Genomic DNA, 27970 nt, shown 5'->3' on the forward strand with positions numbered 1-27970 from the left:
CGTCTCATTGTAATGTTTTTGATGAATAGTTGGAAGATGCCCAAGCTCCATATGGTGACAGAGGTTGCAGTCGGTTCAGCAGATTCCTGTGACCCCCGAAAAATCAGTGAGAGAGGACCTGACCCAGAGAAGTTATCCTGGAGTAGAAGAAGACGAAGACCAAGCTGAAGATGAGTCTGTGCCATGCAATGTCTTCAGGTGTGTTTTCTCAGATATATTATCCACTTCTTTGTATTTTTTGGTCACTTTTTATATTAATTTGTTTTTATTTATTTTTGTCAGATATCCAACCTTCAGGAAGCTTTGAGTGTTGTGGCCTCACCTAAGTTCACCAAACCCTGCACACTGCCTTGATCTCCCGACCTCCAGCCCCCACAAGTCTGCAAACCTCTCTGCAAAGTAGCATGCCAACGTTGCACAACTCAGCTGATTAAACAAACTATGGCCATTAATGAACAATATAAACTGGACAATATGCATCTTCTTGGAACATAAGTAATGCAAACGTTTGCGCAAACTAAACTAACCTAACCAGCAACGGACTCATCTCATCCACCCACATCCCTCAACATGCTTAGGAGGCTCTTTTTTTTCCATCAGACTCACCACTACTCAACACGACACAAACTGGACACCCATCTGGGAAAAATACAACCACAACAGAACTGGAAGGACATTCTGTAATTATATTTGTGATGATGTTCTGAAATGGGTATTCAGCCTATAGATAATGTACTATGACTCAATTTAAAAGCTGTGTTGGTACCTGAAGTGCATGCATGCTCCTGTGTTGGATATCAAGTAAAATCATTGCTTATTTCCTAATTTCTTTGGTTTCCCTGGTTCATTTCTTAGTTATGCTAACAACAAAACAACACTTTGCTTAGACATAGCCTTTATGAAATGCACAGTAGTTATGTAGTAGCTAAACAAACATAGACAAGTTGTTCAGTTCATTCAGCGCTGTCCTTATTTATCCTGTAGGTTAGATTAAAGTGTGTGTACTGTGAAAGTTTACATACAGTAGCTGTTTAAATGCTGATCAAATCCACTGTTTGAACCTGAAACGAGAAGTTAAGATACCTAGTCATTGATTAAAATGTCTTAACTACTGAGACATTTTCAAGACATATTTTCAAATGTAAATGCATTATTTTTAATAGACTTGGGCAGGAGAGACATTAAGAGTCATTGGAAGAGAAACTGGCAGTGAACACAGAGGAAGCTAACTTCTATCCATTAAAGGTTATTCTACTGCCTATTAACAGATTTAAAGCTATTGTCAATAGCTAATCTTACACATTTGTATGTGCTATGATTGGTGTGTCCCTAGAGGAATTATAAGTGGTGCCAAGACTGGTTTTGATGCAGATGTTATTTCAGTATTGTGCCTCTTCAAGATTGGTAATAATCTTTGTGAAGCTAGTGTTTTCTCCCCTGTTGGTTGCACTTGCAAGATTAGCTCAGCTGTTGCTAATGCTAACCTACCGAGTTAACATTAAGGAGTTCTTAACCACACTATATAATGACAACTAGTGGAAAAAAATGTTTTCATCTTTCTAAATCAATAAGGTTGTAACCCAAATCAAGGCTTTCCTGACACACTGAATTATTTGGTCTGAGACACTCAAGATTGCATCTCTTAAGAGCTTTTAGGTTTTTCATCTGCGTTATATCATGAGAAACCATTTTATGGCGATGAGGTGTCTGTATAATAACGTAATCTAGCTAGCCAGTAATATGTGTGTGCAGGCTGCAAAGATCTGAAGGGTAAAATAAGAAGGTGTGGAACTGGACTGTGGAGTTTCTGTGGTGCAGTAAACAGATTCACCAGCAGGGGGAGATGAAGGATCAGCTCAGCTAATTTCATGCCTATATAGATGCAAAAGTTTGGGCACCTCTGTCAGCAATTAGATATTGTATCAGAATGATTTTTGTAGAGGAGTAGGAGACCATAGACTCTGGATTTTTCAATGAGGAAGAAAAAGGTTGATTAAATTTTTACTTTTATGTAGAAAAAACACTTATTCACATGAGAATATTTTTATGCACTAAAATATCTTTTTTTTAGGATGATAGCAGTGATGTATAAGGACTTCTGAACAGCAAACCTCTGCAGAAGTGAAATATTAAGTTTAAGATAATATAAAGGTCAAATACAAGTGAGATGGATGTGGAGTTACACACACAAAACACTCCTCATTCATTATTTAAAGCACAGCCTGTCTTTGTCTTCTGCTTATATGGTAGCATACCTCAATGGTTCATAGTTTGTGTGTGTGTGTGTGTGTGTGTGTGTGTGTGTGTGTGTGTGTGTGTGTGTGTGTGTAGACACTGATTAAGCTCAGACTGATCCATCTGAGCCAAATTCTACACACACACACACTCTGGCGTACACACTTTCGTCACAACACTTTCACTTCAACAAGCTGCTGTCCTGGAAAATGTCACATACTCACAAATGAACAACCCTCCCTCCCTCTCGCTCTCTCTCTCTTCCATCTTTCCACTCTCTCATCTATCTCTCTTTTCATTTCCTCTCCCCCCTCCCTCTCCCTTCTTCTCCTGCTCTTACTCATCCACCTTTATTCTTTCTGTCTTCTAGCCTCTCCTTTCTGCCCCTCTCATCCATCCTTGATTACTTTTTTAGTCCTCTCTAAAGTCTATCCACACTTCTTGTGTCCTCCTTCTTTGCCTTATTTCTAACTCCACCCTCCTCCCCTCCTCCCTGCCTCTCCATTCATCTCGTCATGATGATACAGTAATTGAATCAGGTGTCCCATGGATACCGACTCCCACACACTGGGAAGAACAAACACACACACACACACACTGTACAGACCAAAGCAGGAGTAATGGCACAGGCTCCAGGTGTCTGCGTTATGATGGATTATACGTGTTCCCATGCACAAACACACACACACTAACAGGCACACAAAGGCATTCATTCATTCCCTTTGCAACATTTAGCACCAGACAAGATGAGTACATGCAGCGAATTCACTACGATGACAGTGTATTTGGAGTAGCTGGATGTCCTGTACAGTTACACAGTGCTTGGTAATGTGCGATATCAGTGGTTGCATTTAAGGATTCGGTAAAGTGTAATGACTTTTTTCAGTTTTAGTAGGAAAAAAATACCATTTTAAAGAACCGTCAAATCATAATATGATCATAGTAATCAACAAAATGAAGGTGAAGAAAAGGTTGGTTGGATAGGTTGAAAAATTAGTGTTGTTACCATGGTTACCTGATGTCTAGGTAACATTGTGTTGATGAGAGCCGTGAGACTCAACCAAATAATCTAAACACTTTCCAGCCCTTTTCTTTTTTAGCCTTTCGTTGGCTGTTGATTCTGAATAACATTTGATACTTTCACATTCAGTTAAAGGTACCCTGTGGATTTTTTTAACCACTAGTGGCATTGTAGAGCAACTTTTCTTGACCTCTGAGCTAGCACCTTAAACCCTGAAAACAGCAAGTTTTCGTACAGTCTATGTCTTTTACTGATTTTGTGGCATTTTGTTTGTGGGGAATCAGCCACTGCTACCCCCACCCCACTCCCGGAAAAGATTGTGGGTTGAGAAAAAATAGAGTACTTGGTTAAAGGGAGGGGAAAAAGTGTCAGTCGTGTTTTGTTTTAGACATTAAAGGCCTTTGTCACTCAAATATATGTAAGTTGTTGAAACGACACACGGCGCTGTTTTTCTTCGTAGAACTGTGTCCTCTGAGCATGTGGGCAACGTATTCCTGCTGATGCAGTTCCACTGACCAACAGCTGGTGGCAGCAGTGCACCAGTGAGAAACAACTGTAAGCAAACTCCACAGACTATAATTGAAAGTCCTCCAACCAGATTTCCTCTTTTGCTCTTGTCATTATTACTACGGCCACCAGAGGCCGCCAAACAAAATGTAACCAGGGGTCGTAATAAGCTGCTGCACAGACGACCTATGGAGTCAGCCTTGAAAATTGTTTGTTGTTTATATTTTAAACGTCAAAACGAAAGTTCAGATTTTCTATCAAAACAATATAAAGCAGATAAAAGGTTACGTACAGAGTCTACTTCTGCACCAGTGACAGCTGATCGCAGCAGCAGATAAACACTAAAGTTATTTTTCTCACTTTCTGCCCTTTGGACACGCCGCTCTGCAGTGTTGCTTCCCTGAGGGTTTTTCCTCGTCTGTCAAGGTGAAATAATATGGGCAACTTTCTCAAGGCAACTCAGATTGGCAGTATTGCTGTGAACAGGCATGGGAATAGACAACAAGATATAAAGACTGTGTGAAAAGAAAAACTCAGAGGGCTGCAACCAAACAAACGGTAAAAGAAAGTATGTACAGCCAGTTTGTTCCCCCTACTTTAAAGTCCAGGAAACCAGCTGCTGCTCCACCTTCCCTTCACAGACTACTCGAGGTCATCATTTACTTTCAGCGCAGGTCCACCTGGACCTTTGCCTCAAACCCTCCTCAACATTCAGACTGCACTCTCCCACCTCCAGGTGGCCTGTGCACATGGGACCCGCCCCCTGGCAGTGATTGACAGCTCTAATTAGCAGGAAGAGAGGCACGGACGAACGTCTCTAAACACAGGTAAGTGGAGGGGTATGGTACCTTAATGTAGCTGCCTTTGAAGAGGTGTAACACCACCAGCACTTTGATGGAGAATAATAAGTTTCAGACTCCTTGTTTTTAAAATTTCTGCAGCAGGATAGTAAATATTGATAATTTTAAACTGTCTTTAGCCAGAAATAACTTATTTAGACTTTTGTAGCTCTTGTAAACAGACGAATATTGAACTTTTTTCTGCTCTGCTACATTTATTTGACAGCTTTAGTTACTAGTTATAAGATGAAGATTTTACACAGTGGATGATACAACACACTTTTAAAGGTTAAACTGGTGGTATTCAGCCTTTTTGACTTCTGGCGTCTTAGAGAAAACAGTGGTGATTTTTCCCTCTAAACTTCTCCCATGGTTTCTGAATCAGAACTTTAGTGAATTGGAGCATTTTCCTTTAGTTTGTGGAGGGCGTAGGTGTTGGTATGAGGGTTCAAGGATCCTCTTCTTGTTGAATTTTACTTTTTTAAATTAAAAATGTGCAATTTAACATGATTTTGGACTGTTGTTATCACCATGTATGTGTTTTAGACGTTTGGAAAAGGTAGAGGAGATCATTTAAAGACAAAACTGGCTAAAGAAGTCCATTGGGAACCAACGACAACCATTAGATCTGGGACAAGTCTTCTAGTTATTTTTGCTCCTCGTGATGATTTTAGATTAATTTGGCCTTAGAATGATACGGAAACCTGAATAATCATGTGACCACCCCTCAGATTTATATGGCATCTCTGTTTATAATAAACTGTGTATGAAGTGGTTAAACGCAGCTCCACCTGCAGTAACATGCTGCTTTCACACTGATGTATCATCTTCTTATATAAAACCAGTACTTAAACTTTACTGCAGGAGGGTTTTTCATGCAGGACTCGTACTTGTAACGGAGTATTTGACGTTGCTGTATCGGTACTTTTACTCGGGCTAAGTAAAGGGTCTGAATACTTCTCCCTCCGCTCCTATTTTCTATCATTAGAGGGAGAGGAAACGTGGGGAGGGAGCGTTCTCCTGCCGGTTTCAAGCAGCGGCTTCGCAGTCACCGATGCGCGCTCCAGGAGGCAGGACGCCCCGCGAGGAGCCGCAGCTGTGAGCTCCGCCGGCGCAGCAGAAGAATATTTGTCCATCACCTGTAGCTCCAGAACTGAGAGAGAGAGAGATCAGTTCCCTCCTCCTTCCCCGCAGCAGCAGACATGAGGATGGGTCTCGCGGAGAAGCAGCAGCATCACCACGAGCAGAAGCCGCGTCGCGAGCCGCCCCGTCTCCTCCGTCCAGGTGGCGCGAGGAGGACTAGCTGAGAAGAACGAGCAGGAGGAGGAGGAGGAAGAGGAGGAGGAGGAGAAGACAGGAGGAAGGCGGAGGAGGAAATCCCGCGAGAGAAAGCAGCAGAGACGGACAGACAGATCCACGCAGAGACAGAGAGAGAGAGAGAGAGAGGAGCGGAGTGAGGAACCGCCGCACGTGAGGTGCGCGAGACCCCCGGGGAGAAGGGACTAATCGTTAATTTGGAGGAGAGCGACGGTTATTTTTCTTTTTCCCGCACAGACCGGAGAGAGAAGGTCTCCGAAGAAAGGTAAGAAACACCAGACATCGACTGTTTCCTCTTTTCTTTGGCTTTAAAATCCGCAAACGGCGCGAATCAACACCTGTGAGCGGCCGTAATTGATTAATTAACCGCCGGTGTCGCCCTCGGTTCCGCCTGTAATCAACACGAACCCGCTTTTTTCAAAAGCAGAAAACATTTTACGGAAGGCCATGATGTGGAATATCAGTTTGAAGCGGAGCTGCTGGAGGGTTTTCACACGCACTTTGACACCTTTTTATTTTTTCTCACTAATTGTGAAGCGCTCTCCGCAGGCTGTCAGAGCGGCTTTAATGGAGAAGATCTGTTTCTGGGCTTCTTGTGTTATTATGAGAAACGCTCCCTCCCACATGTCCTGACTGTGCATCACACCTTCCTTTAAAACACGCTGTTTAACCCAGTGTGTGTGTGTGTGTGTGTGTTTAAAGAAGCTTCATGTTGAGTCAGTCTGCTCTTGTTGCTGTAGATGCTGCAGGTTGTATCTGTGCTGTTGCAGAGCGGCAGAGGGAGATTGGCTGGGAGACGCTTTGGGTGACTGGTGGGTGGTTTATGTATCCTGACTCTATTGACTAATGCTGGAAAGAGAGGGGGTGCAGAGAGCGCGTGTGTGCGCGTGTGCCAGTGTGTGTTTGTGTGTGATGGGGAGAGAGAGAGAGAGAGAGAGAGAGAGAGAGAGGCGGGCTGCAGAGTTTGTGTGGGTCTCTGTAGGCTCTGTTCTTTGCGCGCTCGTGCGTTTCGCGTGCGCACGAGATGGAGGTTGTGCAGTTTTTTTGTGTGTGTGCGTGCATGTGTGTTTATACACAAACCTGCTGCATGTGCGTGTGTCCGCACGTGAGCGCGCATAAGAGAGGAAGAAACAAAAAAAAAGAGAGGAGAGAGATGGATGGAGCTGCAGAATGTGTGTGTGTGTGTGTGTGCTGTGGTTTTTATGTGCGCGCGTGCACAAGTAAGCGCGCACGCTCCCTCCTTCGCTGCTGGCCCAAAGGGTTTTCCCCTGCACGTTAAACCCAGCTCCTGTTAAGAGTCTGCCCCTGAAGGAAAGTAGGAAAGTACAGCAGCCCCCCCCCCTTTTCTTCTTCTTCTTCTTCTTCTCCTTCTTCCTTCTTCTTCTTCCTCTTTTATAAAACATCAGGCAAAACATTGAGCTTCTCCCAGAACTTTGAGTATGAACGTCCAGCAGCAGATGAACAGTGGCACCCTGAGATTGTAGCTAATTACAAAGCATCAGTTTCAGCAGTGATCACAGTGATCACAGTGATCAGCAGTGATCACAGTGATCAGCAGTGATCACAGTGATCACAGTGATCAGCAGTGATCAGCAGTGATCACAGTGATCACAGTGATACGAGCAGCTGCAGAGTCACTGCAGCTAAAAACAGGATTTTAACATGAAGAACAGTTGATAGCAGTGATTCATTGATTTGTCAGTTGAAGCTGAATCATTTTTTAAAGCAAAAAAGAGAGAAAGAGCTTGTTGTTGCTTTTTAGATGATTTACTACTTTCCAGTGTTTTGGAGTTTTGGACTGTTTGAGGCATTTTGTTGACATTATTTAGACTGAAGGAGCAGCTGCAGAACAGTCGGTGGATCAGTCGATAATGAAAATAAGTTGAAGGCCGACTGAGCAAAAACAGAAGCACAAAACCATCATTTAGTTTAGAACTGGACTGGGATCCAGTCTCCACCTTTACGTTTCCTGACGTCTCGGAGATGACACCTCAGTGTTTTTCTTGTCCAGCTGTGTGATGTTTGTCCTGATGGCGTTGGTTGTGTAACAGATCACACTTCATGACTCCCCCTTCCTTCCCCCCCCCCATCCCTCTTTCTCATCTTTTTTTTTTTGAGCTGCTTCCAAATGTTACCTCAGCAGCTGCAGAGACGGACGCGTTGGAAACATGCATGGTGCATGAGTAAAACCGGAGGAAAAGGCTTTAATATTTTCAGTTTGTTTAAAGAAAGGATTTAACAGCAGACAGTGGCTTAGCTCTGTGGAGTGCAGAGAGGAGCAGGAAGTCAGACAGGAGAGGAGAAGAAGAAAACAGATCGTATCTGAGCTCAGAGATTTAAACCCGTCTGCGGTGAAGTGACTGGTTCAGACTGGTCCCCAGTCGTCAGCTAACTCTCACCAGTTCGGTGCGTCGGGTTGGGAAGTGTCAGCGGTGCATTGTTGAGCGTTCTCAGCAGATGGCTGCAGCTTTGCTGGTGATCTGATATATAAGACATGAGTAATAAGAGCAGCTGGAGCCCTGTGTGTGTATTACATGTGTTCATGTGGCCTGGAAACAACAACATAGGTTGTCAGCGTTTCTGGGTGTAAATGACAGCTGGAGTAAGAACAGTGCAACGTTACCAAATCCTGCAGTCGTCTACTGCAAACGACATCCACTAAAGTGCTGGTTTTCACCCCTGACAGGCTCAGATCGTTAGTGTCTGACATAGATATTATAGATAGGATTCCTACAGAGACAGAGCTTCTTATTAAAGAGTAAGATCCTTTTTTGTTTAACCAGAAACAGCTGTTTTATCGCCTACCAGACTCCATTGACAAAAACAGCAATTTTACCGAGTAGAACACAGGAGCTGCTGCTGCACCGCCGCCTCGATCGTTTAGTTTTTTTGTGTTGTGTGATTTTGGAAGAAGCACCCAGATTCTTAACTGAAGCAGAAATACCACACAATAACACAAACTAACTAACACAGGTAGATTAACAGCTCCTGTGTTCTGCGAGGTAAAATCACTGTTTTTGTTAATGGAGTCTGGTGGCTTTGAACAGAGCAATAAACAGCTATTTTTTTTTGGTGAAACAAAATCCTTCAACACCTGGCTAACATCTGGATGAAGGTTCCCTGTGGAGTTAACTCGTAAACAAACGTTTACATTTCATTTTTTTCACCACAACACGTTGTGTATATATCAGGGTTTACGCTCATGTTTGCAGGTGCACAGGTGTTCCTAATAAAGTGATCAGTGAGTGTGTGTTGTGTAAATGTGTGTAACCAGGTTTCTGCCTGACAGAGAAACTTTAAAATCCTTTTGGTTTTTTTACGGTTCGGCTCTGACCCGTGTGGGCGAGAACTTTTTTTAAACAATCACAAGCCTCTCTCTCTCTCTCTCTCTCTCTGACTCTCTCTCTCCATCACTCCTCCCTTCCTCTCTCTCCCTCTTTCTTCCTCCTCCACTCATTTTTTCCAGAGAGAGAGAGAGAGAGAGAGAGAGAGAGAGAGAGAGGTGTTTGGCCTGTGATGGTTTTGTGCAGCAGAGTGAAACACAGGCTTCATCCCTCCGTGGACTCTTTATTTTTCCTCCATCTTTCCTTCTCTTTTTTCTTTGTCATCGCTCGCTGATGATGCTTTTTCCACACGGCTCGTCCTCCATCATCCTCCTCTTTTTCCTCGCTCATTCCCCTTCGTTTTTGTCATCCTTGTTTCCTTTTTTTTTACTCCCTCTGTTTCTCAGTTTCTCCCTCTTTCTCCTCCTCCTCCTCTGCTCCTCGTTCTCCCTCTCGTTGATGTCGGAGCCGTGACGTTCGAGACGCTCGTCTTTCTGTCGCCACCTCCTTTTTCCTTCCTCTTGTAAGATCTCTCTCTTCTTCTTCTTTTCCTCACCTCTTTCTTTCTTCCTTCTCTTTTCCAACCACAAGCTACAACCTCTTCCTCTGTTTGAGCTCTACCTCTCCACTCCTCCTCTCCTCCTTTCCATTTGTTTCCTTTCCTTGTCTCCTAATCTCTTAATTTCCTCCACTCCTCCCTCTTCTCCTTTCCTTGTCTCATTTCCTTTTCTCATCTCTCCTCCTTTTTCCTCTCCTTGTGTCCTCCCATCTTCTATTTTTGTCTCATCTCTCTCTCGTCCCTGTGTCACCTCCTCTCTCCTTCTCTACCTTTACTCTTCTCTCCGTCTCTCCTCCTTTCCCCCTCCTTTTGTTTCCTCTCTCCTCGCCCTTCTCCTCCTTTTCCTCTCCTTGTTTCCTCCTCTCAGTCACAGTGACCCTCTCAGGAGGCAATTGAAAGGCAAATGATTGCGACCTATACGTCAATAAATTACTACACACACACGTTATATATACTATATATATTCATATATGTGAGTGTGCACATGCATTTGCACACACACACACACACACACACACACTGTTAATGTAGTTGTTTTGATCATGCAGGAAGCGGCAGCTCTATTAATCAGCACTGAGTGACATCACTGATCACTCTCAACACACACACACACACACACACACACAGCTGGTAGTAGAGTTGTATTAATCAGTTGGTAGAATGACATCAACGACAACACACAACAGGGAGCTCGCTGTGTGGTCGTGGACATTTGTCCTCCCTCATCATCTCCGTCCCGTGGCCTCGCCCTGACTCACACCAGAGTCGTCCCATCCGGTTGTTGCCTGGAAACATCAGCTAATTAAACGTTTCACCGGGACACCAGGACTCCTTCCTGCTCTCTGCGGTGATCAGGGTTTTAGCCGTGTCACAGCCGGACCTCGACCTCCCACGCCGACCACGATGAACCGTCCGTTCTCTCCGTTCTGGTCCTGAAACTTTAAACCCGGCCTGTTGATTAAAGTCGCAAATCAAACCCCAGCAACAACAACAACAGCCGGCTGCAGACATTACAGAATGACCTCAAGTGTCCCGGGACTTCCTGTGAGGGCAATTAACGAGCTAATGTTTCCCCATAATCCAACACAACAAGCAGAGTTTTGGCTAATGTTGATTAGTCACCATTTTTTATGGATGTTTTTTATTGGTTTGTGGATACCAACATGGTTTTCATTACTGCAAATGGAGTTAATGGACTTCTGTAATCAAGCCGCGCCTCCTCTTTTCTGTTGTATTGTTTAGTGCATGTACTTTCCACACAGGAAGAGTTCGGCAAAGTTTTGCGAAGTTATCTAATTTTTATTCATTAGCTTCTTGTTTTTTTTAGAAGTACACATTAATTCTAAGAGTAAAGAAGAAGAAGAAGAACACATTGAGAACAAATGGAGCTAATGATTGAAGCATCTGAGCACAGTTGTTGGTTTTATGTTCAGATTTCAAAGTATTTCCTGAACCTGCTTGTAGTCGCTTTTGTTGGTGTTGAAAATGAATGGCAGAGATCAATTATGGGTCAGTGGTACTGTAAAACAGTTGGAGTCTAAAAATGAAAAGACAGAGGAGTGTAACTGGTGAATTATTAGAATTTCTGCTTGAAAAATAATTTCTGATTGTAAAAAATAGCTGGTTTTAGTGGTTGGTAGATTGATTTTCTTGTTGCTTAACTAATTGTCAGCAGATTGTTTCAGTATGATTCAAAACTGACTCTTCATGAGCCACTGTTTGTGGATGTGACAGTAATGAACTTCTTTTAAGCAAAGGTGGAAAGAAGATGCAGCAAGGTTTCTTTTGGCAAGAACCAGCCTGAACTTAAACATTCACCAACCCTTAGGTTTTACTTGAACTTGACCAAAACCCTTAAGTACAGCGATACTAGTTCAGGCAGTCATGCACACCTTCCCGGACTAAATTTCCCTTTGCTTGTAAATGGTAGCATCCACCTGCAAGGTTTAAATTTTCTCATCACTCCCGAATATCTCCATGTAATGTGAATTTAATATCTGTTTTATTTGTTGTGCAGCTGGTCGGACAAAACAAGACATTTGTTGACATCACCTTTGGAAGTATCAATGTTTTCAGATCTTAAAGACCAAACAATTAATTGATTAGTCAAGAAAATACGCTGTAGATGACTCAGAAATGAAAACAACAATTTTAATGGCAGCTGAAAACAAATGAAAACCATATCCTGTAAAAGAAACTATGGTTGTGTCTAAAAATGCTTTTTTCTTGGATTAAGTTCAATAATTTTGGTCAGGATTTCTGTACTGTATCAATTACTTATAGGAAATATAATATCAGTATTGATGGATCTAGACAAAACAAAAAAACATGGCTCCCTCTACATGTAGACAGTATTCTCTGAGTTTTATTGAAGTTGTCAGTTCAGTTGTGCTGTGACAGACGTGAACAGATGTAGGCAACAGACTGCAGAGGCGGCCATGTTGCGTGGCGGTGATTCTCGGGGCTGTGCCACGACGGCAGACATTTCTAACCCGTCACCACAAACATCAAATTAAAATTGTCAGACGGCATCAATTCTGGCATCCAGCACGCTGAGGGATAACAGATGGCAGGGAAACAGCAGTCAGTTATGTCTGATTCGACCAGCATTTTAATTGACATTTCCTGTTCATATTACCTGCTTACGTGGGCGGTAGCAGCGGGATTTGAACCTGCCACCGCAGGCCGAGCGGTGCCTTGCTCCACTGAGCTACGCGGCCGCTCAACACATTTCTATTTCTGGGAGAATTAGTCGAAGGAGCTGAAACTGGCACCACGGAGTTGTAGAAAGTTCAAGGAGGAATCTTGTATCAGATCCATCACTGTCACAGTTTGATAACACACATACACACACTTGTACTTTCACACTCCTTCACCATCACACACACGCAGACACACACACCTGTAATAACATCATGAAGGGGTGTAATGTCAAATTGTCTGGAGAATGCTGTCTAGACATCTGATGTGCAGCCTTTGACCTCCACAGCTTAGTCATCCAGGCTTTGAGGAAGGTGTTTCTCTGTATGAGTGTGTGTGAGAGAGAGAGAGGGTCGAATTCAGTGTCAGATCAAGAGAATGAACGGTTTTGTTAACTGATTAAATGTTTTAAGGCAGTTTTGTATTTAAAAAATCACACTTTTGCTGGTTCCAGATCTAAATATTTGTTGATTTTATCGTGTTTTGGGCTGTTGGTCGGTAAAAAAAAAAGACATTTGAAGACTTGTGACAGACATTTTTTATATTTTCTTACATTTTATACAACAAATAATTAATAGAGTAATAAGGAGAACAGTTTAAATGATACTTACAGCTCTAATGGGCCACTAAAGTTCTTGTTTTTGCGACTGACAGACTCAGATTGTTATTCTTAGTGTCTGACAACATTATGGATAGGATTCCTACAGAGTGAGGAGCTTTTTATTAAAGAATAAGATCCTATAACATCAGAAACATCACAATATCAATACCAGACTCCACTGACAAAAACTTGAATTTTACTGAGTAATACTATGTGGCACAAAATCCTCCTTGATCACAAAATGGACAAGGATGACGAACAGATATAGAAAGGTGACAGTAGCAGAGCTGTAGCTTCTGTTGTTTAATAATTACAGTAGAGGTTACTCATCAGTGACTGAGCTGAAATTAATTCATCAGTGAGTAAGCTAAAATTACCCATCAGTCACTGCAGGTTCCCGGTCCTCGTTTTGGTCATGGTCAGGATCGCTTACCGACATCATGAGCTGATTTGATTTCTTTGATGACAGAGGAAAAACGTTTGTTGATGTTTTTGTATTTGGTTCACACGGGTGACCAAATCGTTAAAAAGTAATATTTCAGTAAAACTATTTAAACTATTCAAATGTAACTATTTCAGCATATAAAGCTGCGACATAACAAAATGTGGAAAAAGTGAGAGGGTCTGAATACTTTCTGAATGCACTGTATGTCTTTAAAAACAAACCAAATCAGCTAAACCAGCAAACGCAGCCTTTGAAATTTTAATAAACATCTCCAAACCCAGTGGATGTGAACAACCCCTCAGCAATAAGAAAAAGATAGATACAGAGAGGGCGAGTTGGGAGCTGCTCATGAATTTCAGAGTAAATTTAACTTCCTTTCCCCTTCCTTGATTGCATAACCGAGTACAATAGCGGTCTGTGATATTCAAAGCATTGATCCCATTAGACTAGACTCGGTGTAATGGAAGAATTGTAAAAGGCCAGCTGCTCAGGTCACTGAGATGACGACGCGAGGTGGTAAAGAGAGAGGAGGGTTACAGGCGATCTGCAGAGCTGCAGGCATTAAAGTTGTATTATTTAAAAGTTTAAAAAAATACTCCAGGGAAGACAAACCAGCAGGACGTTTCCATTAAGACAACAAGAAGATGAGGGCAGGGCTGTAAAAAGGGAGGTTCCCATGTGGATACTTGCTGTACATTATGTTTTATGTTCCTGGCTGTTTCTTCAGAGTGATGGACAATGAGCAGGAGGGAGGGTTTAATGTGCCGGACTGTTCAAGGACACTGGACAGAAAACCTGCAATCGTCCCTCCTTCACCATTTCACATGCAAATGTCCACAGAACAGACTGTTGGGGTTTTTTACTGGAGATAGAGAGGAAGAATTTGGGTCCAATTTCAGCCTCAGTTTCAGGTTTTAGTTTGATGTTTTTCAGTTAATTTAATCGTCAATTGTGTTTTTAGTAACTTAGCTGAATACATATCAACTCTTGAATTAGTTTTTCAAGTGGTCATTTTCGAACATTAAGTATAAATCTGTTCTGGCGCTCATCAGCAGAAATAACTGTTAGTTGCAGCTGAAAACAGTAAAAACAGAGTTTTTAAGTTTAATTAGTTTCAGTTTTTATTTGTGTTTTTGCCTTTATTTTGATTTTTATAGAATGGGAATGGGGATAAGCCAATATGATTTGGTATTATTTGGTATTTAAGTGGTCATGTTTGTTTGTAGTTTCTCTAAGAATGCTTCTAAAGTTGGTGAATCCACAATTACAAATGTTTTGGCGTGGAGATATCTCAAAGACTTTAGAAAATAATGATAAAATTATCTGTGCATAGCTAGACACCACAAGAATAAATGAAAGCAGACAGTGGCCCTTTAACGACGCAATATCTGAATATATCGATGGAGGTTCATGCAGGTCATGAGGCAGGTGACCTAGAAGAGGCCGTCTCCTCTTCACGTCGACACTGATCAATCTAAACATTGACCGGCTGACATGTGAACTTATCGGCAGCCTCGTTCTCTCGCCTGCCTCGCTGCCAATACTCATTCTCCTCATGTCTCCTGTTCATGTCTGCTCAGCCGGCTGTATCATGATGAGCGTCTGTGCCTGTTTTCTGCACATGTGCGTTTGTATGTTTATCTCTGCCTGTGCGTTTGTTCACAGGCTTTTGAATATTCATACGTGCGTCTGTGTCTTTGTTCATGTAGCAAACACACAGCTCTTTTCGATTGTCATTGATAATCCACGGACTCATGTCAGAACAACTCATTTTCTTTGAACAGACACATGGATTTGGTTTCTTTCTAAAGCCCCTGGGCTTTTCTCTTTAGTTTCCTCGGTCAACATGTTAAATAAAACGCAACAAATTTCTCTTTGGTTTGCTTGAGCGGTGCACAAATCCCTTCATCCTACACATGCAACGATCGACTGCCTGTTAATCATCGCAAATGACTTAATTGTGGTTTGTTCCTCACAGACTCCAGATAGTGCCCTTAGCAGTGGTGGGACTAGAGCCGGAGTTTGGACTTTTTCCATTATATTTAAGATTATAGTCTAAAAAAGAAAGCGACTGATGGCGAGTTTTGTGTTTGTGTAGTTATTCTCACTGCCAGAAGGGGGAGACAAACCTCCGATCTGCAGGTTTAAGTAAGAGAGAGAGACTGATTATTGTCTTTACCGATTAATCTGGTGATTATTTTCTGAATTCATTGATTTGTAGTTTTGTTAGAAAATGTCAGAAATAACGTATATATCGTTGCATTGTCTCAAAGCCCAGGGCATTGTCTCGTTTCGTCCAACCAAGACTTCAAGACCAGACAAACCAGAAAATGTTCATATTTTAGAAGCTGAAACAAGTAAATTGGGTATTTTTCTGAAAAAATAACTCAAAATGATTAATTGATCATCAAATTAGCTGGTAAATTTATTTTCTGTCAATTGACAAATCAGTTGTTGCAGCTTTTGTTGACAGTCACAGTCTAAAGTGTGAAGTACAAGCTTTTGCACTTGTCCTTCATGTCTATGTTGAAATGTGGATCCTAGCATAGTTTTTGGGGCATGTTCTCTCCATCTTAAAATGCTAAAGCTAGCATTCAGCTAAAAGGACAGCCTTATAGTCAAATGAAAATGTGGACCTGAGTCTGAGATGTTTAAAACATGTCCACAGTACAAAAGCCCACTTGTGGTAAGAATTTAAGTAAAGTTATTTATCATCCATCCAATAATTTTATTTTCATGTGTGTAATGACCAGTACAGCCTCACTAGACTGATTTGTGGTAATTAGATGATGTGAAGTGACACATTGGCTAAACATGGACAGAACTGCCAGTATACCTTTCCCTTTGAGGAATAAAAATGTCAGCCTCTTGCAGTGTCGACCCCAGGTGCGTTCACTCTAAAATAAAAATAATAATAATAACTGTGGGAAACAGGGCAACAGTCAACGCATTCTCCCACATGATCCTCTTAAGTGCAGGGACCTCGATTGACTCTGGCTCGACATGTTTAAACCTAATACACAACACCAATCCATTACCTGACAAAGACGAACCAGCAGCAGCACAATGAGTGTCTCGTTGTTGAAATGAAGCAATTTATTTTAGCCTTAATGCGCAGGAAAGGCAGTCATCCATAATTTGACGAACAATGAGCGCGGGGCTATTACAAAAACACAGCAATTACTTTTAGAGATAATGGGCTGAATTTTATTTCTGTGTGTGGAGGAGAGCGGCAGCATACCTGTCTTTTCTTTTTCTCTGTGGAAGTATGTTAGTGTGTGTATGTCACTATTTATTAGTGTGTTTGCTGCATGCAGGTTATCAGGAGTGACTGATGCTTCTGTCCAAGTGTGCGTGTGTGTGGTGTGTTAAGGCAGAACTAGTGTGAGGCTGAATAATAATCGTCGTCCTCTTTGATTTTAATGCACCATCAGTCACAGCAAACCCATGGAGAGTGAGCCAGACTGAAAGAGAAAAGATGAGGGAGACATTTGATGCTATTTCCACACCAAGGTTGCTAATTTTATCAGGGAACAATAAAACTGTACGAACGTTATCGTGTACAAAACACCAGAGACTGGTAGTAGTCTTGTCAGTGTTTAGATTTAGGCAACAAAAGCTTTCTTTGTGAAAGGTCTGGGTTTTGGTTAAATGTAAATAAACTAGGAATACGTGTCTCAAGTCACTGAGAACTTTTAAACCAAGGGCTGTTCCTGACTCAGAGTCTTGTCAGTTGAATTGGATTTGGTTGTTCAATACAAACATTTAACTATTTATTCTGTTTTTCGTTTGTTCGTACACACCGGCAATCAGGAAAATCCATTGCAGTGACTTCCAGAGATGATTTTGATGACAATCATCACATTTCCACACAGTCAGAGAATGGAAAAGTTGGCGTCTTGGTCGTAGCTCAGTAATGAAATCCCACCGCACCAGAGAGTGTCTCTCCTGGCGGGTTGCTGACAGCACCGTCAGTCAAGACGCCAGAGCTGAGTGTATCAGAGAACAGAAACAAGTCGGACTGCCTAGGTTTGCGATGTCCGCTGTCGCTCTGCCCTTCGTTTCCATCACGTCTCTTAGTGTAATGAGTCGAGTCACATTTTGTCTTCTTGACACACAGCGTAAATCTGGGAAAAGGAGAACACTAGTATCAGATCGGGAACCAGTGTCAGCAGGTACCCTCAGGTGAATCAGCGTTCGGCAGCTTCGTAGCCATTGTTTTCATATTAATGCATCCTGTTTTCAGAAAGCAGATAGCCACATTAGTCTGAGGGAGGGTGGCAAACAGTGAAACAAAAGCAGAGAGAGAAACAGAGAGAGAGAGAGGAGGATTCAGGAGAGGAAAAGAAAGAGGCGACCCATATCAAAATGTAGGCAGGTTTAAAATTAAAATGAAAGGATACAGCTGGAGGGGATTTAGAGCAAGACAGAGGGAGTGAGGATGGGTCAGAAATACAAAGCAGGCCAAATGTGGAGTGAGAGAAACGAGAGACAAACGCTTCCACCCAGTTTTGACCTAAGTGCCTTTTAAGTTAGGTATTTAACCCCCAGCTCCAACAGCGGAGCAAACGAACGCTATTTGGTTTGAAGTAAGTACATCCTTAAGGTCGGAGGTCCTTTGTTGTCATGGTTACACTAATAAAAACATGGCTAAGGGTGTGAAACGGTCATGGATCCACCCCAATCTTTCTCGGTCTGTATACTACACCTTTCCTTTGCTCCTCTCATTATGATTTCGGCCACCAGAGGTTGCGTAACAATACTTACCTACAGGTCGTAATAAGTTGCTGCACAGACGACCTATGGGATTAATTTTTTTTACGAGAGGATGGTTTCGTCCTTGAGCATGGCACCTAAATCCAATGTATGTCTGTATCTGTATCAGTGTGAAGGCAATTAGTCCTCACAAACAGCGCTGAGGCCATTGAGCATTCCCTGAGATAATGAAGGTTTGGAAGCCAAAATGAAGGATGACACTCATTAGAATATGGCAGCCAGTATCTCCATTGCCACGTCTTGTACGTAGTAGCTTTTAAAACGGGGCTTTGCCAAAGATCAATAACCCTGAGCGACTGGAAAACAGCATTAAATTCAGCTTATTCTTGAGGTCTGTGGAGGGATTTATCACAGAAACAATCTAAATCTCTTTGCTTGGGGTCTGGCATCTTCCACTGGCGTTTAAAGAGGCTTATGCCGAAAATCAGTCAACAGAGCCGACTTCTCACCAGGACAGGAGATTTAACAACGGTAACACTGACACATAATAACCTTTGAGGAGCAGGAACTTGTTTGAAATCTTTATTTATCCAACCCAGGGCTTCACCTCGTACACGCTCAGCCTCAGCACTGCTTTATATTCAGACACAGTGTTCAGACTGTCGGACGCTGAGCAGCTTGACAAGTGTCACTCAGTCTTTTCGCCTTTTGTCCCAGTTGCTGGTGGGATTCAAGCTGGCAAACTACTCACACTGTAAACATGCTGTTTTATTGCTCCTTGAAGATGGGATTTTTGCAACAACAGAGATGTGAGAGGTGGTTTAAAGGGAATTCTGGCCTGAACCAGTGACAGATTGGTGCCACTCTGACCAATCTGTCGCTATCGTCCTCCTTCACAAGACATAGTGATGACTGGACTTTAATGGGAAATAGATACTGGACATTTTATATTCAGGGTCACTTGGATTTTCTCCTTATTTGTCAGTGTGCCCTCAAAGTAATCAAGACAGGTTAATAGACTCCACTTCTTCCTGTATTATATGAGTCTCATCTGGTCTCATTGTGTTGTCGTCTTCTCTGTTCAGGTAGTTATTCATCGTTTCTAATTGAGAATTACAGCAGCAAGGTTTCCCACAGGAAATTCATCAACGCAGGTGGCAATCTATAAGGTTTCCTTTTTTCCCCAATATTATGACATACTGCTCTGATTCATGACGTCCACCAAGGATGTTTTGTTAGTATCCATTTCTTGTTAATTGCAAAGTCTATAAAATGTCAGTAAAACATGAAACAGCTCCCTTCGGATATCTCATTTCGTCTGACCAAAAGTCCAGAACCCAAAGATCTGGAACCAGTAAACGTTGGGCTTCTTTATTTGATAAATGACTTGAACAACCAGCATGATGTCTAATAATTGTAGACATCATGCTGAAATCTTTGCTTTAGACAGATGTCAGATATCATGGAAAGAACCACAGATACGAAGCAAAAGAAGACACACAAATGTTAGAAATGTGCACAAACGTTGGGGGAGTTTTTGTTGAAATCTTCCTGAAGAGGAAGCAGCAGCAGCAACAACAGTCGTCTTTCATGCAGGGTCTCCGTGCCACTCTGCCTCAGCACTTTCATCTCCTCGCCTGTCGCATTGTCTCTTCCACTTCTCACCCATCTTCTCACCTCTGCTGAGTGTGTGTGTGTGTCCCTACATGGCCTGTCTCATCATTTCCCATCTATCTCGCTATATATCTCCGTCTCACCTCCTCCCCTGCCTCCCCTCCTCTCTCCCTCTGCTGTCGTATCTCCTCCCTCCTCTCCTGGCCGTCCACAGCCCTGCAAATAGGATTAAAAATTAACACAGTGTGTGTCTGTGTGTGAGACAGAGAGGGGAGAACAGAGGGAGGATGGGCTGCTGAAGTCATCATTGTTTACCACATTTAACAGTTTGTCCTGGCGCACTATTTACCGCCTGATTTTTGGTGGCACTACAGGGACACACTATGTTTATTTCCATCGTGAATATGCCTCCTCGTGAGCTGGACTCTCAGATTTTGGGCTTTTCGGGGATCCGTAGCAGGAGTCTTTTATCTTGAAAATCTGCTTTAGAAATGACACTTCAAGTAGATGAACATGACATGTTCAGACGTGTTAAAAAGGTTCGCTCTTTCAACCCAAAGTCCTTTAGAGACATGTTTAAAAACAGTAAAAACATTTTAAAATACTGGAGGATTTGTCTTTAAGTCGTCAGTTTTGCAGCTGGAACAGTGAAATATTGGTGCACGAACCCGTGATGACAGAATGTTTGAATAAATGGTTGCATGATATAAAATTCATGAACCCATGACTAAAATTTCATGTCTGTGTAAATGCATTCTTCATACGTGCACATTTTTATTTCATGATCTTTCTCACACATGCACACCTACAGGAGATGTTACCCAACAACAAGAGCGTGAAGACACACAGTGCTAGATGTAGGACCTCCAGTCTCACAGTTGGCACGAATCAAAGGTGTCTTTAGTTGTGTAGCTGTCAGTCAACTGTATACCTCCTCTACACCCTGTATATCCACTGTCTTGATGGCCTCTGACAGGCAACAGTCTCACTTCCACCTCGCTGTTGCACTCCTGTCAAACCATCCACTCCCTATAAACGTCTCCCTCGCTCAGAGAAAAGTATTTAGCAGCAGGCTGTGCTGGCCGGACTGTGAAACAGCACCATTTTCATGGTGTTGGGAGGGTTTCTCCTCGGCTTCAGAGGGAACATCAGCGCAGCAGGGATTCTGGCAGACGGACAGGGTGTTAACACGGTCCGCTGTGCCTGAGAAGCTCTGCTTTACATTTGAGTCATTTGGCTGACGAGACTTAATTCGCACAGACGTGGAGTCAGCGAGCCTTGATCAAGGAAACTCGACAGGAACGTTAGCTGTTGCAGCAACGCACCCCAAAGACCTGAAAAGCTGTTTTCTTAATCAGCATCTTGTCATAAGATTCAAAAACCTGGGACCCTGCATGAGAGGAATATAATCTGCCACATTTAGAACAACACATCTGAGATTTCTCTGTTTGTGTTTGCCTGAGCTCAAGTCTCAAGAGGAGTGGGCTCCGATTTTTCCTTATTTTTCAATAAATCAACAAAGTTTTGTCAATAAGTGACGTCTCTAATGTCTAAAGCAAGAAATCCTCTCGTTTGAAAAGCAACAGCGTTTGTCCTTGGTCAAATTGTTGCTGATTTATTGACAATTGACTCACTGATTGCCAGAAAGATGGAACAAACCCTTACAGTCCTGATGAAGCAGTTGAAAAGAGGAATTGTTTATTCAACTAAGGCTATTTGTCTTTGCTAATTTAGTTATTACTGATCATTTAATATTTAGTTTTATGATGGAATAATTTAGTTTTTGGCTCGTTCTTGGCCTCGGAAACAGCAGCTGATGGAACAGGCTGTTTGTCGAGGAAGATTGTGTGATGTGACTGAAAGGTCAAGAACAGCGAACTAATGGACCTTAGGGTGAGACTGTTTTGTCCACTAAGTTCAGATGTGCTTTAACTGTTGTTTTTGTGATTACTCTCTGCCTCATATGTAGCTTTACCATGAAATAAGTCCAAAGCGATCACTGAGGACAGTATAGGATCGTCCAGGGAGGTCAGTAATTTGATTCTGGTGATGCATGTTGATACTTCTAGCCACTTGTGTGGACAATAAAACATTTCAAACAAGATAATAATCAGATCCAAAATACCACAAAAGCTCAGATGAAGCTGCTCCATTATTATTTTCTGCACTGTATTTCTTGGCACCAGACTGTACTGAAATGATTCTCTCCTCTTTATTGATTATTTTATATTCTGTTTGAGTACTTTATACTATTTTGTTCCTAAAACCTATTACTGCTTCTCCCACAAAAGCCCAGTTATTCTTCAGGGATCAATAAAGTTTCATCTAATCTAATCTAAGGAGAGATGTAGTTCTGGGTATGCAGCCTATGTAAGCAAGACACCAAGTTTCACAGCTCAGCAGCTGAGGAAAACACCAGATGTTGATCTGGACAGGATTAAAATCACATCAGAAGATCAAAGTTAACACAAAACACAAGATATAAAATAGTGAACTTAATGTGATGCAGCCCTTTAGAACGTATCAAATCACATTATTTCTGTTGTTTTTAAGCCACTGGTTGTCTATATAAACTTTTCAAGAGTTCTTTAGGAATCACTTGTGCATCACAGGTTTTAACCATTTTGTAATGCTGAACGATTATAAAGACATAGAAGTCATTACAAACCAGCATTCACCTCCGATATCTGGGAAACTTTGAAAATTTCAAGAATTATAAACATAGTTTGGTGTGTTTGCTAAATCGACAGCACTTCCTGCTCCAAAAGTCAGGGATTATGGGTAATATTCATGGTTTGGCTGTGATTTAATTGAGTGACTGGGCCTCTGCAGTTGGAGCTCCAGTCAAGAGATTGATAAGCTTTGTTTTCTCTACGTGAAAACCATGTAACCACTTGTAGTCGGAGACCAGCAGAATTAGTTACCACTCGTGGCTGCAGAGGGCGCTGTTGCTCAGCAAAGTTACGTTTTGTTGCTTTAAAATTCAAATAAACTCTGCTGTACTCGAAAAGTACAATGTGTTCCCTCAACACAGGAAGTTTGCAAAGTGACTGGTTGAATTCCCAACTGAAACAAGATTATTTTTGTGTGATAAAATTAAAAGTCTCTGTAAAGAAAAAATGGAAAACTGTTCTTGACCAAAAGAATCCCATAATCCCATAATAATTTTTGTCTCCAGTTAATTGTTCTTTAGTTCTTTTTAGTTAATTCTTCACACAAACTCCAGTCTCTGAGTAATGAAGGTTCAGCTCTTATTGTGAAATATGAAGCCTTTACTGACTTTACTGACATCATCAGGCTGCTCTGCACTTTTCATAAGCAATTTGATTTGTTATTGGTCATTTTCCTTGTGCTAATAGGGACATAAAATTGATTTACATTGTATTTAGCCTTTTATAGACAGCTCGGCCAATTACAGATTGATGGTTAAATTATTCATAATGTCCGTTTCCTCATAGAGCTGCTGCAGGTTTCAACGCAGAAACAGCTCAAAGGGATGTTTGCTGCAGAATTACTGTTGAATTCCTGACATGTTGTCACTGTTCAGGTATTTAGCCGATGCCCTTTTCCAGTACAGTTCACTGTGAATAAGCTGGCAGAGGAGCAGGTTGTTATTCAAGGACACCCGGCAGTTACTTGACAGTCCTTCCTCAGCTGTAAAAATGTCTTGTTAAACCACTTCACCAAGCAGAAGACAGTGGGTGGCTTTGATTCAAGTTGAAATATTTTCTTTAGGATGTTGTGCCTCCTCGAATTGAGGAAGAAATCCCCAAATGATGACAGACGGCTGCCAAACAAAGTGACTTTTTCCTTCCTACCTGCAAGAATACAGACTGCCCAGCTCCCAGGTGCATCATGCTTTAAAGTAAGGAGCCCTCCCTACAAATGTTAGTCAAAGACATGAAAGCCTGAGGCATTAATATAATTTTAATTAGAAAGTAGAATCACCACTTCATAGTTGTACACCTTCACCAGCACTTTTAGTTACAGGAAATATGGTCATAATCTTTCCTTTTGTTTCTTAGTTCTGGCCAGAAACATATTTATAAAATCACAGTCAGACTTGAGGTCACAGTGACCTCTACCCTCGACCTTTGATCACCAAAGTCTTATCAGTTAACCCTTGAGTCCAATTAAAGCTTGAAGAAATTCCCTCAGGGGCGAAACTGAGATTTTGTGGACAGATGGACGGACATGACTGTCACCCGCATGGAAACCTAAAAGATGAATAAACATCAGCTATAATTAATTATCATCTTGTAAAACAGAAGCTCAGTCCCTGTTAAAGCCCTTTATGTTAACTTATTTTTCAGGTTTCCTTGCTCCCATTCTGAGGGGCTCACGTTTGTATTTGTACTTGATTTTGTCGCTTAGTGGCAGACATCAAGCGGAGACAGTGCTAATGTGGCAACCGGATGCTCTCAGTGTCTTTTGATCACACACTCAGTTCAATTTTTTATGACATCGCACAAGTGCTTTAGTAAGCAACTGTTCATTGTAGTCTATCATCGCGAGCCACAGAGTGCTTTGACATTTAATTTAAAGCGTCGGGGAAAATCAATATAACATAAAACGACCTCTTCAACTCCTTTACAATTCAATGTATTAAAGCCTATAATCAGAACTTTATTCTGTCTGGATACACACAAGTGTACTGTAAGAGAGAGGGTTCTCACAATGTGTAATTTACTAGTTTCTAATCCTACTTTTAGCATGGACGGTCCTCATGTTTGAAGGGTGGCAGGCTTGGGCTTCCATGAGTCTGGCTTGTTCCAGATGCTGGATCAGATTGGGATCTGGGGAGTTTGGAGGCCAGGTCAACACTTTGAGTACCTCGAGACATTTCTGAGCAGTTTTTGTGGTGTGGTGGAAGCATTGTCCTGCTGGGGGAGGCCCCTGCCATTAGGGAGTGCTGTTGTTGTTGTTAATTGCAATTTATTTAAGCTTAATGTTTAAGCAGGTGATTGATCTGTAACTGATCACATTTAGAGGGTGTCTTTACCAGCCATGACATCTTAAGTCAAAAATTTCACTGCAAACCCGCATGGTTATTTTCACATTTCACAGATTTTAATTAAGAAGACCGCCGACTTGTGTCGTAACAAATGACGTCCTTGGAAATTGAAAACCGGGTGATTGAGAGAGTGCTCTACATTCAGAGAGCTCATTAAGCTGAGTAAGTGATCTGTGGCTTTTTAATCATAGCTGCCATTGATTTGAACATTATATTAGCAAAAAGGTTTCATGTCTCAGGGTTTTTACTGCAGGCGAACGGCGGAGCAATATTTCATGTTGTCGGTGACAGAGGTGCTGGTCTGAGGACAGTTTGTCACTCTGAAGGATTCACTGTCAGGCTTCCTCATGGTCGTAGGTCTAGATGTGAGGCCGACAGAAGTTAATTTTAGATTTTTATTTTAATATTTCTTCATTTCTTGAGTTCCATATTGAGTTCAAACTGTCAAGACGCCGTGTTGAAGTGGTCCATTGCGATTACTTGGGGCCACATATTTGCGTTTCTTCTGGCTTGCCATTCCCCCATTTCTTTGGCTGGCCCACATACAGCATGACTGTGATCTAATACTTCCGCATCTGAACCAATTGTGGTGCACACAAGAAAAATTTTCCTGGCTGTCTGTCAGCTCTCTGGGATAACAGCCAGAATCAGCCCAGATGTGGGGGTATATTGGCCAGACTCGGGGCCCAAGGACATAGCCATATATTTTGCTTGACAAATGCTTACAGAACAGGACTTCCAGGGAGCGTCACTACCGTTTGTTTGAGTGATAGTTGTAGCTGACAGCTTCTAAAACTCATCAGCCTCTTGCTCCACTTTGACAGTTTGGAATTAAAGAAAAAAAAGCCTCACATAAGCTGATTGTCCTCCTTCCACACAGCAGGTCAGACACTCTCATGTAATAACGTAGCAGCTTCTGTCTGGAGGCTGCTGGCCATTCCCCTCCCTCTGATTACACTGTATTGATATTCCACCCTGCACATCACTACTCTTCATCGCCCATAAACATGTCTTGTGTTGGTTTATTGCTGATCAGCTGGTGTTGCTGAAAAAACGAAAAGGCACCAAACTGATGTAGAGGTTTGGTTAACTGCTGAGGATCAGTCCATACATTGATCTGGACTTGCGAGCACACCGACACACACAGAAAGATAAAACGATTTTAACTCGGAGGAGAGAATCGGCTCAACGCAGCGAACCAGAACAACCCATCTCCAGGAAAAGTGTGTGTTTCTAAATTCCCATTTTCTGGCTGAAAATCAGCAACACAACATGTTCCAGTTTTCCCTCCGCCTGTCGACTCTTCTCGCCGCTCACATCAATACAGTTTTGAATGTTTGTTGCCGCCTGTGTTGTCTGCTGTCCATCAGTTGTCTTGTGCTTTGTAACCTTGTGAGCGGTTTTCAAGCTGTAAGATTTACTGCGACAAATCCCACCGAGACAAACCTGATCTGATCCTCCACGAGCGTCTGATGCATAATTCAGACCTGGAATGTGCAGAACTCTGTGGATTTTCATGGCTGCATTTAAACTATACTGTGAATATGATTCTGAATATGTAAAAGGAAGTCAGAGACACTGTGGATATAATACTTAAAAGTAGTTTCTCTGGCTAATTTAACGTAAAATTGGTTTATGACGTGATTCTTTTTTCTCTGTAAGTTGATATTATCTTGAGAAATAAGTTTATTTATTTAGCTCATCACAAGATGCTTCAGAATAGAAAATAAGACAACAGACAGAAAACATGGGCTCAAGACGAGTAAAAAAACCATAAAATTAATTAGTAGACAGAAATAAAACCAAAATTTGATCATAGACACTGAAGAATTGAACAGTTGATAAATGAAGACAGAATATAGAAGAAGTCTGGTGTCGCAGCTACGTAAGTAAAAGATTTGAGGATCATGAAATTATTTTACGTGGCAGAAACGTCATGATCGAGTTGTTCTGGTTTTATGTCTGGGAAGATCTTCCTCTATAGCTCAGCTGGTGAAATTAGATTTTATCTCCAGTGTCTCCGTGTGAACGAACGACTACGTGCACGTTAACCTCACAGCTGCAGAGCGGGCGTCGTGTGAGAGTCGAAGGAGGAGATGAATTTTCTGCCGGTGACAGATCATATTTATTCAGGCCTCAGGGGAACATTTAAAGGAGAACAAAAGGTCAAGCAATCTCCTTTTTATCCTAATACAGGAAAAAAAATCAGTGTATCGCTCTGTTAACAATTGATTAAAGGAGAAAATGAAAACAAGCGACGATAGATTTTAGTTCCTGTTTCAATCTGGCAATCAATGATAGTATGAATGATAAAAGAAAAATAAATTAATTAATTTAAATAGGTTGGATTCTTCTTTCCAGCCAGCACATTTATTATATTTTTAAGGTTGTTTTTGATGAAGATATAATAAAATACTGCATTATATCAGTGTGTCCTGAGTATTAATAAACAGGGTGAAAAGGTTTTAAAAGAACCTTAGTCAGGCAATAAAAACACTATTTTTTTCTTTTTTTTATGTTCAGCAAATATTTGAAATGTAACCAAAACAAGTAAAAGTAAAGAAAACAACTTGTTGGTTTTGCAACAGAAACATTTTTTAGGTCTGTGGGAACATGAATTCAGCTAAAATCAAAATCATTTCTTTGTACCAACCATTTAAAGTTTTGAGGTCGAGGAAACACATCAGTCATGAGTCTGCGTCGGCTAAATGTCACATGTCTGATCCTGCTGGCAGCGGCCGCACGTCCGACAGCGAGGACGGGACCCTGAACTCAGCATCTGAAATGTAAATGCTGCTGCTCTGCAGGAGGCAACATGTACATGTTAGAGCTGCAGAGCAGAAGACGCATCAATACCAATAACCCCCTCACACACACACACACACACACACAGATTCCTTCACCATCTCCTCCTCCATCTCCCTAACTACGCATTGACCTATGCAGCCCTGTGAAATGTGTGTGTTGCCTTCATGCAGTCTCATCATATTTATGTGTGTGTGTGTTTGCATCAGTGACATTTCAGTGTACGCGCAGAATTGATAGTGTGTTGTGTGTATTCGCTTATTTACGTCTTTGC

The 27970-nt window shown here is 41.8% G+C and overlaps 1 protein-coding gene across 1 annotated transcript in view; it reads left to right on the forward strand.

The window, feature by feature from the left end:
- Nucleotides 1-5325: 5325 nt before the first annotated feature.
- trpc5a (transient receptor potential cation channel, subfamily C, member 5a) overlaps nucleotides 5326-27970 on the forward strand; it is a 108593-nt gene continuing 85948 nt past the window's right edge. Inside the window, exon 1 of the mRNA XM_018704786.2 lies at nucleotides 5326-6184. The gene's annotated coding sequence lies outside the window, so the exon portion shown is untranslated. The remainder of the gene's footprint in view (nucleotides 6185-27970) is intronic.

This window comes from Lates calcarifer, linkage group LG14 (genome assembly GCF_001640805.2).
Source record: "Lates calcarifer isolate ASB-BC8 linkage group LG14, TLL_Latcal_v3, whole genome shotgun sequence".
Classification (NCBI taxonomy): domain Eukaryota; kingdom Metazoa; phylum Chordata; class Actinopteri; family Centropomidae; genus Lates; species Lates calcarifer.